The sequence below is a fragment of the Mesoplodon mirus genome, assembly GCF_964341445.2.
Source record: "Mesoplodon mirus genome assembly, chromosome: 13".
NCBI lineage: Eukaryota > Metazoa > Chordata > Mammalia > Artiodactyla > Ziphiidae > Mesoplodon > Mesoplodon mirus.
Genome location: NC_138989.1, coordinates 51,465,850 through 51,481,842, shown reverse-complemented (window position 1 = coordinate 51,481,842; position 15,993 = coordinate 51,465,850). Strand labels below are relative to the sequence as shown.

General features: G+C 45.8%; 1 protein-coding gene across 6 annotated transcripts in view; it reads right to left on the bottom strand.

Moving 5' to 3' along the window:
• FHOD3 (formin homology 2 domain containing 3) overlaps positions 1 to 15,993 on the bottom strand; it is a 495,977-nt gene that overhangs the window by 83,011 nt on the left and 396,973 nt on the right. The gene's annotated exons all lie outside the window — the stretch shown is intronic.

Sequence of the window (15,993 nt, the reverse complement as noted above, 5' to 3'; positions counted from 1 at the left end):
GTAGGCCTGATCTAACCTGGTGAGCCTTTTAAAAACAGAGTGTTTTCTGGTCAGCATCAGAAAAGGATGTCAGAGATTAGAAGCACAAGAAGTATTTGATGAAGTACTTCCCTGGTGGCACAGTGGTTAAGAATCTGCCTGCCAATGCAGGGGACACGGGTTCGATCCCTGGTCTGGGAAGATGCCACATGCCGTGGAGCAACTAAGCCCGTGCACCACAACTACTGAGCCTGTGCTCTAGAGCCCACGAGCCACAACTACTGAGCCCGTGTGCCACAACTACTAAAGCCTGTGTGCCTAGAGCCCTGCTCCACAACAAGAGAAGCCACCACAATGAGAAGCACGCTCACTGAAACAAAGAGTAGCCCCAACCTGCTGCAACTAGAGAAAGCCCGTGCACAGCAACGAAGACCCAATGCAGCCAAAAATAATTAAAATAAATAAATTTATTTTCAAAAAAAGTATTTGATGCATCAGTGCTGGTTTTAAAGATGTAGGGGGCCATGAGATGAGGAATGTGGTGGCCTCTAGAAGCTGAGAATGACTCCTGGCTGACTGCCAGCGAGGCACAGGGACCTCGGTCCTGCAAGCACAAGAAACTGAATTCTGCCAACAACCCGAATGAACCTGGAGGTGAACTCTTGCCAGGGCCTCCTGATAAGAGCCCAGCCAGCCACAACCTTGACTGTGGCCTTGTGATACCCCCGGCTGAGAACCCAGTTAGCCATGCTGGGCTTCCGACCTATGGAAACTGTGAGATAATATAAATGGATGCTGTTTTGAACAGCTATGTTTGTGGTAACTTGTTACACAGCAATAGCAAACTAATACATGATCCTTTTGCCTCTTCAGGGGAAGAGGAAAAAAGCCCATGGTGAATCAAGCTTATTGATAAGCAAACAGCAGCCTGATGTTCTATCAGTGGCTAAACCAGTGAGGTCCATCACCCTTTGCTTGAATTATGTTTGCTCATAATGTGAAGTTATTCTATACACTTGAAAGTTACTTAGAAGAATCACTCACGGGCACAGAACTCTTTGTAAACCTGTCAAGGCTGGAGATTTGCTGCTTAGGCTCCATGGGAAGCCTAGGAAGCAGGGAAATGGCACAGTCTGCTGTATGCATGTTTTTGCTGAGCAACCCTCTAAGGTGTGAGCTGTGAATGGGTAGCAAAATGATTGGGAATTAAAAAAAAAAATGTCATCTGTGATGGCCAGAGGAGGACGAGTCACTCATGAGGGTCTGACCCTCATGGCTTGGCAGAGCCACATTGCTGGAATCCCGGCAGTGCCACCAAGAGCATGTGCTCCAGCCCTACATACATACTGCTCGAAGCAATACAGATTCAGGCAGGATTGGTGCATGTAAGGGGCCTGCCCTGACCCTATAAGAACAGGAAGTTCAGAGGGCTCTCTCTTTGTGGAGATATCCTGCCAGCTCAGGTGAGCAGGGATGGCTGGCAATGGGGTGCCCAGGGCAGGTCTCCCAGCAGGCCAGGCAGTGGCATTACTATGGGAGAGCAAAGCTCAGGCCTCACTGGGCAGGGGGCCCACCTGCCCTCAGCGTCCCAGCCAGAAGTCATTCTGCCAGGACTCACTGGGTCCAGAACCCCCGCCCCTCACCTGCTCTCAGGCTGCCTTCCTCAGAGAATGAGTATGGGAATTGTGGGGGGAGAGAGGGAGGCAGTGTAGAGAATGAAATGCCAGCCTCTCCTTACATCCTGGGTAACTTCTGACCTCCACACGGAAGAAATCCTCCTCCATGGGAACCGCACCAGTGCCCTTCAGGTGGGAACTGGGTGTAGAGGACAGAGGGACTTCTGCCCACCCGGGCTTGATGACACATTGTACGTCTTCTGCTGGGGACTCCAGCCTAGTACAGGCACCTGCTGCCTGGGGAGAATGGGGGAAATGAGGATGGTGTGGCAAAGGCCCTCTGCTGTCTGCTGGGTGCCCTTGCTGGGTGTCCCCAAGAGGGATGGTTTTGGAACTGGTGATAAGAGAGCAAAGTTTCCAGGCTGAGATGCACTGGCTGGCAGTAGCAGGAGGAAATGGAAGGGCACACAACTGTGAACCCGTGTGCTCAAGATGGGTGTGTCAGGCATTCTTCCTTCCTTCTTTCCTTCCTTCATTTATTTATTTAGGCTGTGTTGGGTCTTCGTTGCTGTGCATGGGCTGCCTCTAGTTGCGGTGAGCAGGGGCTACTCTTCGTTTTGGTGTGCGGGCTTCTCAATGTGGTGGTTTCTCGTGTTGTGGAGCTCAGGCTCTAGGCATATGGCCTTCAGTAGTTGTGGCACACGGGCTCAGTAGTTGTGGCACACGGGCTTAGTTGCTCTGCGGCATGTGGGATCTTCCCGGACCAGGGCTCGAACTCGTGTCCCCTGCATTGGCAGGCAGATTCTTAACCACTGCGCCACCAGGAGAGTCCCAGGCATTCTTCCTTAAAAGCAAAAACCAGGCTGGATACAGGGAAAGAGTGAAAAAAACTTTGAGAAAAATTCCCTTTGGTGCTGAAGGACTTTTTATGGTATTTCTTTTTCATTTGATAATAGAGCATTTAGCAAAGAGAAACAGAACCCCATCGTTTTACTAGCACGGCAAAAGCATAGTTTTAGCAACAGCAGTGTCATCGTTTGGTTGACAGAAAGCATATGTTCTTGCACACATTTACTTCAGAATAGCCACATCAAAACGAGAATGTGTTTCCAACAGCCTAGCATGTGGCGTGCATTTAAGTTTTAATTGGTGAGCATATGGCAAAACTGGCAAGGGTGCCTCTGTGGGGCTTTATCACTGATGGGGAGATGGGTGCAGTTGGTTGCCATCAGCCTGAGTCTACTCATCATCCCCAGGAGACTGGCAGACAAAGCAGGAAGGATCCACAATTTGATGGCTGTTTTACTCCAGCCTACATGCATGTTTCCTTCCACTTCAGCAGTGACTCTGGCCCCTGATCAGCCAGCGGTTGCAGGGACAAGTGAGGCAACGGACATGCAAGCTCTAGAAAGCCACACATTCTTGGGAATAAATAGTGTAATTTCATCCCCCTACGTTCCAGCCTTACTTTCTGGAGTCAGACATTTAAATGTGTGATCCGACCGCTGGGGTAGTTTCTCTCTTTCATCACTGTTGTGGAGGAAATCATCTCCAAAACTACCTCTTGACCAGAATGCAGGCTCAGTGTCCACAAGGCCTCACTGCAAATCTGCAGTGTGTGAAGCTGTTCTAATGATGAACAAATTAAATAAAATTCACACACATTCAAGTCAAGCCAAGCCACCAAAGATGGAGAATGGAGCTGACAGAGAGCAAACACGTGTGGCTGCTCATTCCTGACACCCTCTGCACTGAATACACCAGGCGACACATGTGTCAAGGGCACAACACACACCCCGGCTTTCAGAGGGCTCACCACTCGGCTAGTGACACGGGACATAAAATCCTATCAATGGGGGTCACGGTGGTATGCGGCCAGGCACCCAAGTGAGGGCCTTGGGTACCAAGTAGCAGGGAGTCCCTGCAAAGGGCCCACGGCTGAGCCCTCTTCGAGCTGTATTAATCAAACACAAGAATGACAAGGCACAGGTTCTCTGGGGACCAAGACTCTGCTTTCCTCTCACATCCAAGGGCCCCCAGTTTGGTCTTGGGGCCAGCATCTTCTCACAAAGTTCTCATGGACACTTAGGAAACACTGTGAGACTACACACTGAATTCCAAAACATTTCTGCCCGCCTTCCTATTCTCTTTCATCAGGACCTCGGTCACCAGCAGTCCCCTCCACATAGTCACAACCATTCCTTCTGAGTCATTGCCCTAAGCCACACCAGCTGCCCTCTCAGCAGACCTAGGAAAAAGTATCATCTACCCTTGCCGAGTCCCCTGGAAATAGGAGGGACCATGAAAGTCTGCAGGAAAAGTCCTCAAGGGAGCTAAGATATTTGTCAATAGCGAGGGATGAAAATTGCTCACAACTTCTCACTGATACCCAACAATAGTACAAGTGGTGAGAGGCACATGGACACACAAGACAGACCCAGCTCTTGTTGTTATGGAGGTTACAGGGATGCTAAGAGATCCTACATGTCACCCGTGGCCTCAGTACGGCAAAGGTGGGCAAACCCTAACACCAATGGACACAGGGAAATCCCAGCCCCTCAGCTCCCACCAGACACAATAAAAACATTTATAAACATGATGGATATTCTAAGAGCAAATTCATGTTGCCCTGGGAAGGTCTGGCAAGGGTTTTTGCAAACCCTAGGACGGGTCATGAGTCTCTGTGCCAAAAGGACATTTAAGCAGAGTCTCCAAGGATGAAAAGGAGTTCAAGAGGGGAAACTGGACACAAATGTTCTGGGCAGAAGGAAAGAGCACATGCAGCTGGGAGCACAGGGTGAGCGGAGGAATGAAAGCTGTCCGGCGGCAGTGGCTGGGGCAAAGGGCCTCATAAGGTGAGTTAAGGACCTGGGGCTTTAGACGGAGGGCAGTGATGGCTGCTTCATGGAGAGACAGGTCACATTTCACTTTGTCTGAGAGGACCCCTGACTATACCCAAATCACAGGCAAACCACACTTCTGGCTGGGACAGCTGAGGTGGGCCTGTAGCTTCAGAGGAGGCTCTTAGTCAGCGTTCGGTGAACATTCAGGAAGCAAACCCTCAAAGAGACTGAGGAGGAAGAGGTGAATGCCAGTCAGGGGGGCTCAAGAGAAGAAGAAAATGATTAAATGGCATCCTTGGAAGAACACATGGGCAAGTGACAGAGATTCTGGACAGTGGGAAGAAGTTTTCCATCCCAGGATCCCCTGGAGGAAGCAGTGTGTTTGCATCCGAGGAGAGCAGGGGTACTGCAGGCCTGTGGCCCCCTTTGGGGTGCTGTTCCTGAGCCCTGCACACCAATTCTCTACTAAACCCTCAGACCCCTCTGTGGGGAGGGGTCTCTTACCGCCCTCAGAAAGCTGAAACTGGGAGGGAACAGTGAAGGCCCAGGCCCAGGTGCCCAACAGCCCTTCTCCGCATGGTGGGTGAGAGCTTGGAAGTGAAATGAGGACATGGCAAGAAATGCCTGGCAACATAGAAGGCGTCCAAAACTGGGATCTGTCTTGCTGGACCACAGCCTGAGAGAGCAGACTGATGGGATCTTGGCACTGAGAGAACATACTTAGCAAAGGCCAGAAAAATGTATTTGGCCAGAACCTGCACTGACCTGATTCAGAGAACTTTAAACTAAATTTTAAGGTTGGAGGTGGGGGAGTATAAGGGAGGAGAAAAAAAAATACCCAACAAAACAAAATTAAACTGTATAAAAGGATATGGTATGGGATAACTCATGGAATGTGAAAGATATAACAGGAAGGAAGAGGTCCATGGTATATTCAGAAGGAAGTAACAAGGAACCTGGTTGATGCCAGCCTGTGGGGAAGGACCCATAACCTGAACACGGCTACTAAAGTGAATTCTTTATCCAAAGGAAATAGACATTACAGGAGAGAGAGGCTGGGGAACCAGGGTAGGAGCCCATCAACGTGAGAACCACAGTGAAAGAGGGAAAACCTAAGTGTGTTTGTTGAGAGAATAAAAAAGCATGCCCCGTCTGATGACTGGGACGTCCCTCATGCAGATCACAACACTGGGGTGAGAAGAGGAGAGAGCAGGCCTTGAGGATTTCAGCTCATCCCCTGTTCCAAGTCAGCCGGGGCAGACACTGACTCAGACTATCTAGTTCTTTGTCCCTTTAAAAGCCCAGCACCAACTTCTCATCTGATCTGCAAAATCTTACTTGACATCCGGCCCCGTTTGGCCTTAAGTGAAGTAAAAATAAATGCTACCGTCTATAGAGTGCCTTCAACACACTGGTGCTGTCCTAGGACCTATAGACACGTCACCCTATTTAATTCTCATGTCAACAATATGAAGATTAATGTTCCCATGTGAGAAATGAGGAATGATGTTCGGAGAAGTTAAGTAACTTGTCCAGGGCTGCACAGCATACTGCATACTCTCGGCCTGCTCTTCTAGACCCATTCTTTCTGCTGCTTTGTGCCCTGAGAGGCTGGTCTCTGCAGGGTTTGCATTCCCTCTCACTTTCAGACGGGTCGGCCCTGGGAGGTACCTGCAAAGCTAGGAGGAAGGAGAGGCTGGTGTATTTATGTTCCTGCTCTCTTTATGGGGGGCCACTTTGGCAGAAGGTGTCAGGCCAGCTTTTCTGTCCGCAGGGCTCCCTCCCAAGGCTACAGCTCTTACCAAGTCCTAGCTGTTCACTAAGTTTTTCCAGGCCTGGAGGCAGAAACAGTGTTGGCAGTTTCCCACTGCTGCTAGTCTCTGGGTGCTTCCCTGCCCTCTGATGGTCCCGCAACCCTCTCCGCACCTCTGCAAACCGTCCCTTCACTGCCTGCCTGCAGGCACCCTCTGAGCATGCGCCATCTACTTCCAACAGAAGCTTGCTGATGAGCAGAGCTGGGATTTGAACTTGGATTGGCCTGATAGAAAAGCCTGGGCTGTTAATCATGATGTTACACTGTGCGGTGGGTGACTTAAGCCACAAAGGACAAGTATATAATCATTCCTGAAAGAACAAAACAACACAAAACAAAAAGTGGGCACAAACGTTCCAGCTCTGCTTTCATCAATGTCCCTGACAGCTGAGTCCAGAGTGTCCAACTGGAATCTCCTGTCATGCAATTTTTCTTTGAAGAGATAAATTGCTGGTAGAAAGATCTGAACTTAATAAGTCTTTGGGTGGCTTCAATTGATTTCAGTCTGTGATGGTGTCTCGATGACTTTGCCAGGACTTGGCTTTCTGGCAGGTCTTATGAAACTGAGGGCTGGGCCAGCCAGTTCTATAATAGTTGCTCCAAACTGTGTAGATTCCAGGGACCTCCCCCGTTCAGAGCTAATAACTAACACCATCGACTTTAAACTTGTGGTTTAATCATATAAATGTGAAAAAGGTCCCATGAGATGAAGCTCACAACTTTGAAAATTCTTTAGATTTTGCTTTTGGTGTTGGGCCAATTCTTTCTAAGCTGTTCACTCAGATTCACTCTAGAGCAGGATTTCTCAGACTCAGTACTTTGGATATTTGGGGTCAGATAAGTCTTTGTTGTGGGTGGCACTGTATCCTATTATCCTGTGCATTATAGGATATTTAGCAGCATTCCTGGCTTCCACCCATTGGAGGCCAATACCACCTCCTCCCCAGTTGTGACAACCAAAAATGTCTTCAGATGCTACCAAATGTCCCCTGGGAGCAAAAAATCACTCCTGGTTGAGAATCATTGCTCTACAGGAATAGTTTCATTAGGATGGGCACAAATTCAGCCTACTTCAGCTTTCCAAAAAGACACTACCTGCAAAATACTGATTCATGGGTCTAATGAATTTGTATGCCTTTAAAATTAAGTCCAGCTTTGTCCTCAAAATTAGAGCTAGATCTTCCAAACAGGTTCGGGCCTAAGCCACCTCTTAAGATGAAAACCATATATGGTCAAAATTACCTTCAAAAGTCCTTTTGGAAGATGCCACCTTGTAGGATCCCACACCCACCCTCAGAGTTCTGACAATCCAGGTTTTCACTGAGTTTCAGTGCAACGGTGTAAGAAGTCTTGGGCTTATAGTCACGGGCCATGTTATCTCAAAATACAGGTCCTTAAACTCTTAAATCACAGTGGGTGCAGCAAGTTGTTCAAATGACAAGAGGAACATGAGAGTCAGGAATGGCTCAAGAAAAAAACAGATCCATGGCCCTCATGTTGTGTTCACCTGGGGACACACACCTGAGTTGTATGTTAAGCAGGATTGCAAGCACTATTTAAATTGTAATTTTCACTCCCCCCTTTTGCCCCTCAGATTATGCTCCTGATTAAATTCACTTGGTTAAACATGTATATGATATAACTCTACTGTAATATCATATAGGACAAAAAAAGAAGAAGCCAGTTTCAGGTCCAATTATTGTAATATTGATTAACATATAGATTCTATTTCACACTAGAAACAGAAAATGAAAAGCAATTTAAGATGACCATATCATTTATTGCTCTGTTGTTACCTTGAACTCAAACCATATCACCCCAAACATCAACCCACGGTTATAAAGACTTCCTTCGAGCTTATTGAAATTCTTCTTCTAAAGCCAGATAGATAGGCCTTGACTTGGTTCAGTGTCAAACAAGGATAGACTCCAATACACGTTCATCCTTCCATTCCCAGTAGGGCTGGAGAAGCTCCTGGGTTAATGACATGCCCATTTCCTTACAAGAGCAAATAGAAAGACAAGCCCTTCCTCAAGGATGAAGACACTAATTCCAAACTGGCAATGCATTTCAACAGCACCTCTAGCTCCTGTCAAGTCCCAGACAGAAACAGCAGTGACATCAAAACCCAAACTGCTATTTTGGAAGAGATACACTGGCATTAAAATGGATGGTCCTGAATAATAACAGCTAGCAAAAGAGTGATCAAACTTGAGGTTTTCTCCTAATTCAGGCTTACCAGGATGTAGCTACTCTTAATGAGATGTTCTAATGTGATTAGTAGCAACACTCATTCGTCCTATAAATACTTACTGAGACCTCCCAGGCGTCAGGCCTTGTGCTAGGCACAAGGAAGTCAGATGTGAAAAAATACCTTCCCTAAAATATTTTTCAGGCTAAAGTGGCCTCTTAGGTAATATCCAAGAGACATTATAAGATCAAAACAATTAATATCTAAAGAAAATGTTAGCTCTTCCTGCCAGTAGAGTCTGACCAAGCCTAAGCAGAGCCAGCTGGCCTGCAATTGGGGTATGACTAGAAATCCCACTTTTAAATTCTCATCCCTAAAAGTTGACCCTTCCTCACTTACATCTAGTCACTAATGGATGTGGCTTTCCACTTAGCCAGTAATTCAGTTTATTTGCACTTGTTAGCAAATTTATTCACAAAGAAATGGAGAAAAAGTCACTTAAAATAAGGAGTATTTTTAAAGGTAGTTGAAGGAATATCTTAATTGTCAATTTGTCAAGAGTTATCCTCTGAATTTTCTCCCTCTTTTAGAGTTAGATCCTAAGAAATGGTCTATGTACATTATGTTGACTTTCTGCCCGAGTTCTCTGTCTACATTAGGCCACCAACATTTCTTCAGTCTTTACAGAGGGGCCTATATAGTCAAAGATGTGCCCTCCATCACGGTCCATGCGACAAATTTCTGCATACAGGGGAAACAGCTATCTCTGTAGATTAATGTACTTGCTTACTTTTTTTCATTTATTAGCTCATAAAACATTTCCTGAAGGCTTATTCTGCTTCAAGCACTGGAAGATAACAAAGGTGAGTACAGGCACTAGCCCTCCTCTGAGAAGCACACAAAGGAGAGAGGACCACTTGTGTACACAGTGAAATAAGTCCTATATCCCAGGCAAGCACAGGATGTAAGGAAAACACAAGAGAGGGTTCAAAGAGGCTTTAGAGAAGATGCTTCAACTAGATAAATAAAAGTCCAGTGGGCACCCCATGGGTGAAGGCACTCAAGTACAGAGGCATGCCTGAGAGAATAGAGCACTTTTCCATGACTGAGGATGGTTTGGTCCTGATGGACAATAACATGTAGAGGTGGTTATCGTGGTAAGAGACTGGCTGTAGGACTGGATAACCGAGTCTTGAGTGCCATGCAAGATCTTACCTTCACATTGTAGATGATGGAGAGCCACTAGAGGATTTTAAAAATAAGATATAGACATGATTCTTTTTTTTGGCTGGGCTGTAAGAAGAACCTGGAAGAGGTGAGATATAGTAGAAGCTACTGAAATGACCATCTGAAAGGACCATCTGAAATGGTCCAGATCTCATATGGTTAAGATCGGGACTAAGGCACTGACAATGGGGAGGCATGGGAGAGGGCTGATTTGAGAGAAAGGAGCACATAAACATTTGGTGACTGACTTGATGTAGGGGTGGGCATTGAGGGGGGAGGCAAAGTTACATGTTTGCTTCCAATTTAAATAACTAGGCCAGAGGAAATGGTCTTAACCAGATGAGGACTAGGAGGTATGAGCAGGTTTGGCAGTAGGGGTTTTATGGGTGAGAGATGAGTGACATCTCCCATTGAAAAGCCCCTGACTGGCACTTGGTAAGTCTGAAGTGTCTAAGGAGCATTCAGATGGCAATGCCTAAGGAGACTGGATACATGTGTCCTGAGCTCAAGAAGGCCACGGCTGGAGATGCAGACCTGGTGGTTTTCAGCACTTGGTAGGTAGTTAAAAATTCACAGATGGGGATGTGGAGGTGCAGCCAGAGGGTGTGGCATGAAGATAGGGGGTTGCTGGGGAAGGAATATTGGAAAAATCTGACACTTAGGGGGCAGCTAGAAGAAGAGTCAGTAAGAAGATTGAAACAAAATGCCGAGAAAACAATGATGACAGAAGTAGAAGACATGAAAGCCCGATAACATGTTGAGTCTAGAGATTATCTAGAAGTTACACAAGGATACAGAGCTGCTGGATCTAGAAAGTCAACAAAAAGCTACTGGAACTTCCCAAAGTACCTGGTGGAGGCAGCTTCTTCAGAAGACATTACAGCTTTGGAAAGCTCTAAAGATTCACTGAACCCAGGAATTCTCTTGAAAAAGCACACTTTTATGGACTGGAAAACCAATGTTTGATTATCTTGCCACACTGCTGGTGTTGTATCATTCTGTACAAATGCTTTATGGGAGTGGGTGGGGGAAAGACACGGGTGTGGGGGAGGCAGAGGTGCTGGGGGAAAAGAGGAGTGGTGGAGATGGTGGAGTACAGGTTGAGCACAGATAAAGATTCTAGAAGAAACCTGAGAGTTATTCTTCTTTGCTATTTCCGAGCTCTCAGTCACTGACTCTGGAAATCTGAAGTACCACACTGACTTAAGAATGTTTACTGTCCCTACCTGTGGAGGGCCTTCTGACTATACCTGGAAGCATTTACCCAAGGCTTTTACCTGGGATGAAAGGCATTGATGTCCTTCCAGATTCCCCGGTAGCACCTCCAGATGCAGACAGTGCCTGCTCCGGACTGTGTTTTAAAGCTCCTGATGCTCTTTCTTTTTGTCAAATAAGGACAAACAAGGTAATGGCTGTTTAAAACTTGAATTTTTTGTTTATAATAAACAGATCTTAGGATGAAAATCTGATTGTAAAGGTTGGTTGAAAACCATTATAACCCAAAACTTGGAAATAATTCTCCACGGGTCTCTCACGTTTCTGGGGTCTTACAAGCTGATGCATTGAAAGCCTTTGTTCTGGACTATCTTTCTAAGGATGTGTGCATAGCAAATAGCCTTGCAAGACAGAGACAGAGTCTCCCTCTGGAGCTAGCTACTGCCTGGTTTATTGAGCACTGTGATCAACATGTTTCCCTCTGGGACAAAGGGAAGACACGCTTACTGCCCAATATAAGATTTGAGGTCCTTAAACTCAGGGTTGCACTCAGTGTGTGTGCAGGTATCACTTGGGCTTATTCACATCACCTTGTGGAAACTGGGGCTTGGAGAAATGGCAAAATGCTGGTATTTTGGCAACTACTATTGCAATGAGTAAAAAAGTCCTTTGTTTCTGACACAGGAGTTTCGTGTCTTCTGCCAACATCCATGAGATAACAGCAGGCTAATTTACTAGCTTATAAGTAGGGTAAAGTCTCGGACCTTTCACAGATTTTGATGCCTATTTGCCATCTATGAAATTATCACATTGATCATATAATATCCTTCTTTAAAAACTTTCCCAATAAGAAGAACTACAGTCCTGCAGCCTGTGGAACAAAAACCACATTCACAGAAAGACAGACAAGACGAAAAGGCATAGGGCTATATAGTACCAGATGAAGGAAAAAGATAAAACCCCAGAAAAACAACTAAATGAAGTGGAGATAGGCAACCTTCCAGAAAAACAATTCAGAAAAATGACAGTGAAGATGATCCAGGACCTCGGAAAAAGAATGGAGGCAAAGATCAAGAAGATGCAAGAAATGTTTAACAAAGACCTAGAAGAATTAAAGAACAAACAGACAGAGATGAACAATACAATAACTGAAATGAAAACTACACTAGAAGGAATCAATAGCAGAATAACTGAGGCAGAAGAACAGATAAGTGACCTGGAAGACAGAATGGTGGAATTCACTGCTGCAGAACAGAAAAAAGAAAAAAAGAATGAAAAGAAATGAAGACAGCCTAAGAGACCTCTGGGACAACATTAAACGCAACAACATTCACATTATAGGGGTCCCAGAAGAAGAAGAGAGAGAGAAAGGACCAGAGATAATATTTACAGAGATTATAGTCGAAAACTTCCCTAACAGGAGAAAGGAAATAACCACCCAAGTCCAGGAAGTGAAGTGAGTCCCATACAGGATAAACCCAAGGAGAAACACACCGAGACACACAGTAATCAAATTGGCAAAAATTAAAGACAAGGAAAAATTATTGAAAGCACCAAGGGAAAAATGACAAATAACATACAAGAGAACTCCCGTAAGGTTAACAGCTGATTTCTCAGCAGAAACTCTACAAGCCAGAAGGGAGTGGCATGATATATTTAAAGTGATGAAAGGGAAGAACCTACAACCAAGATTACTCTACACAGCAAGGTTCTCACTCACATTTGATGGAGAAATCAAAAGCTTTACAGACAAGGAAAAGTGAAGAGAACTCAGCACCACCAAACCAGCTCTACAACAAATGCTAAAGGAACTTCTCTAAGTGGGAAACACAAGAGAAGAAAAGGACCTACACAGAAAGTGGGCTCAAGAATGCAGGATAGAAGGAAGACTGGGAAGATGGCAGAAGAGTAAGATGTGGAGATCACCTTCCTCCCCACAGATACATCAGAAATCCATCTACACGTGGAACAACTCCTACAGAACACCTACTGAACTCTGGTAGAAGACCTCAGACCTCCCAAAAGGCAAGAAACTCCCCACATACCTGGGTAGGACAAAAGAAAAAAGAACAAAAAGAGACAAAAGAATAGGGACTGGACCTGCACCAGTGGGAGGGAGCTGCGAAGGAGGAAAGGTTTCCACACACTAGGAAGTCCCTTCGTGGGCGGAGACTGTGGGTGGCGGAGTGGGGAAGCTTCGGAGCCATGGAGGAGAGCACAGAGACAGGGGTGCAGAGGGCAAAGCGGAGAGATTCCCGCACAGAGGATTGGTGCCAACCAGCACTCACCAGCCCGAGAGGCTTGTCTGCTCACCCGCCGAGGCAGGCGGGGCTGGGAGCTGAGGCTCAGGCTTCAGTCGGAGCGCAGGGAGAGGACTGGGGTTGGCGGCATGAAGACAGCCTGCAGGGGTTTAGTGTACCACGGCTAGCCGGGAGGGAGTCCGGGGAAAAGTCTGGACCTGCCGAAGAGGCAAGAGACTTTTTCTTCCCTCTTTGTTTCCTGGTGCACGAGAAGAGGGGATTACGAGCACTGCTTAAAGGAGCTCCAGAGACAGGCGCGAGCCGCGGCTAACAGCGCGGACCCCAGAGGTGGGCATGAGACGCTAAGGCTGCTGCTGCTGCCACCAAGAAGCCTGTGTGTGAGCGCAGGTCACTGTCCACACCTGCCTTCCAGGGAGCCTGTGCAGCCCGCCACTGCCAGGGTCCCAGGATCCAGGGACAACTTCCCCGGGAGAACGCACGGTGCGCCTAAGGCTGGTGCAACGTCATGCCGGCCTCTGCCGCCGCAGGCTCACCCTGAATCATGCCCCTCCCTCCCCCCGGCCTGAGTGAGCCAGAGCCAGCCCCCGAATCAGCTGCTCCTTTAACCCCGTCCTGTCTGAGCGGAGAACAGATGCCCTCTAGCGACCTACATGCAGAGGCGGGGCCAAATCCAAAGGTGAGGCCTGGGAGCTGTGCGAACAAAGAAGAGAAAGGGAACTCTCTACCAGCAGCATCAGGAGCAGTGGATTAAATCTCCACAATCAACTTGATGTACCCAGCATCTGTGGAATACCTGAATAGACAACGAATCATCCCAAATTGAGGAGGTGGACTTTGAGAGCAAGATTTATTATTTTTTCCCCTTTTCCTCTTTTTGTGAGTTTGTATGTGTATGCTTCTGTGTGAGATTTTGTCTGTATAGTTTTGCTTTCACCATTTGTCCTAGGGTTCTATCCATCTGTTTTTTTTGGTTTGTTTTTTTTTTTTACTTTTTAAAACAATTTTTTCTTAATAATTATTTTTTATTTTAATAACGTTATTTTATTTATCTTCTTTCTCTCTCTCTCTCTCTCTCTCTCTCTCTCTCTCTCTCTCTCTCTTTCTTTCTTTCTACTTTTTCTCCCTTTTATTCTGAGCCGTGTGGATGAAAGGCTCTTGGTGCTGCAGCCAGGAGTCAGTGCTGTGCCTCTGAGGTAGGAGAGCCAACTTCAGGACACTGGTCCACAAAAGACCTCCCAGATCCACGTAATAGTAAATGGTGAAAATCTCCCAGAGATCTCCATCTCAACACCAACACCTAGCTTCACTCAATGACCAGCAAGCTACAGTGCTGGACACCCTATGCCAAACAACTAGCAAGACAGGAACACAACCCCACCCATTAGCAGAGAGGCTGCCTAAATTCATAAAAAGGCCACAGACACCCCAAAACATACCACCAAACGTGGACCTGCCCACCAGAAAGACAAGATCCAGCCTCATCCACCAGAACACAGACACTAGTCCCCTCCACCAGGAAGCCTACACAACTCACTGAACCAACTTTAGCCACTGGGGACAGACACCAAAAACAACAGGAAGTACGAACCTGCAGCCTTCAAAAAGGAGACCCCAAACACAGTAAGATAAGCAAAATGAGAAGACAGAAAAACACACAGCAGATGAAGGAGCAAGATAAAAACCCACCAGACCTAACAAATGAGAGGAAATAGGCAGTCTACCTGAAAAAGAATTCAGAATACTGATAGTAAAGATGATCCAAAATCTAGGAAATAGAATAGAGAAAATGCAAGAAACAATTAACAAGGACCTAGAAGAACTAAAGAGGAAACAAGCAATGATGAACAACACAATAACTGAAATTAAAAATACCCTAGAAGGGATCAATAGCAGAATAACTGAGGCAGAGGAACGGATAAGTGACCTGAAAGATAAAATAGTGGAAATAACTACTGCAGAACAGAATAAAAAAAAAGAATGAAAAGAACTGAGGACAGTCTCAGAGACTGCTGGGACAACATTAAACGCACCAACATTCGAATTATAGGGGCTCCAGAAGAAGAAGAGAAAAAGAAAGGGACTGAGAAAATATTTGAAGAGATAATAGTTGAAAACTTCCCTAATATGGGAAAGGAAATAGTTAATCAGGTCCAGGAAGCACAGAGAGTCCCATACAGGATAAATCCAAGGAGAAACACACCAAGAAACATATTAATCAAACTGTCAAAAATTAAATACAAAGAAAACATATTAAAAGCAGCAAGGGAAAAACAACAAATAACACACAAGAGAATCCCCATAAGGTTAACAGCTGATCTTTCAGCAGAAACTCTGCAAGCCAGAAGGGACTGGCAGGACATTTAAACTGTTGAAGTAGAAAAACCTACAACCAAGATTACTCTACCCAGCAAGGATCTCATTCAGATTTGATGGAGAAATTAAAACCTTTACAGTCAAGCAAAAGCTGAGAGAGTTCAGCACTACCAAACTAGCTTTACAACAAATGCTAAAGGATCTTCTTTAGGCAAGAAACACAAGAGAAGGAAAAGACCTACAATAACAAAACCAAAACAATTAAGAAAATAGAAATAGGAACAAACATATCGATAATTACCTTAAACGTAAATGGATTAAATGCTCCCACCGAAAGACACAGACTGGCTGAATGGATACAAAAACAAGACCCATATATATGCTGTCTATAAGAGACCCACTTACGACCTAGAGACACATACAGACTGAAAGTGAGGGGATGGAAAAAGATACTCCATGCAAATGGAAACCAAAAGAAAGCTGGAGTTGCAATTCTCATATCAGATAAAATAGACTTTAAAATAAAGACTACTAG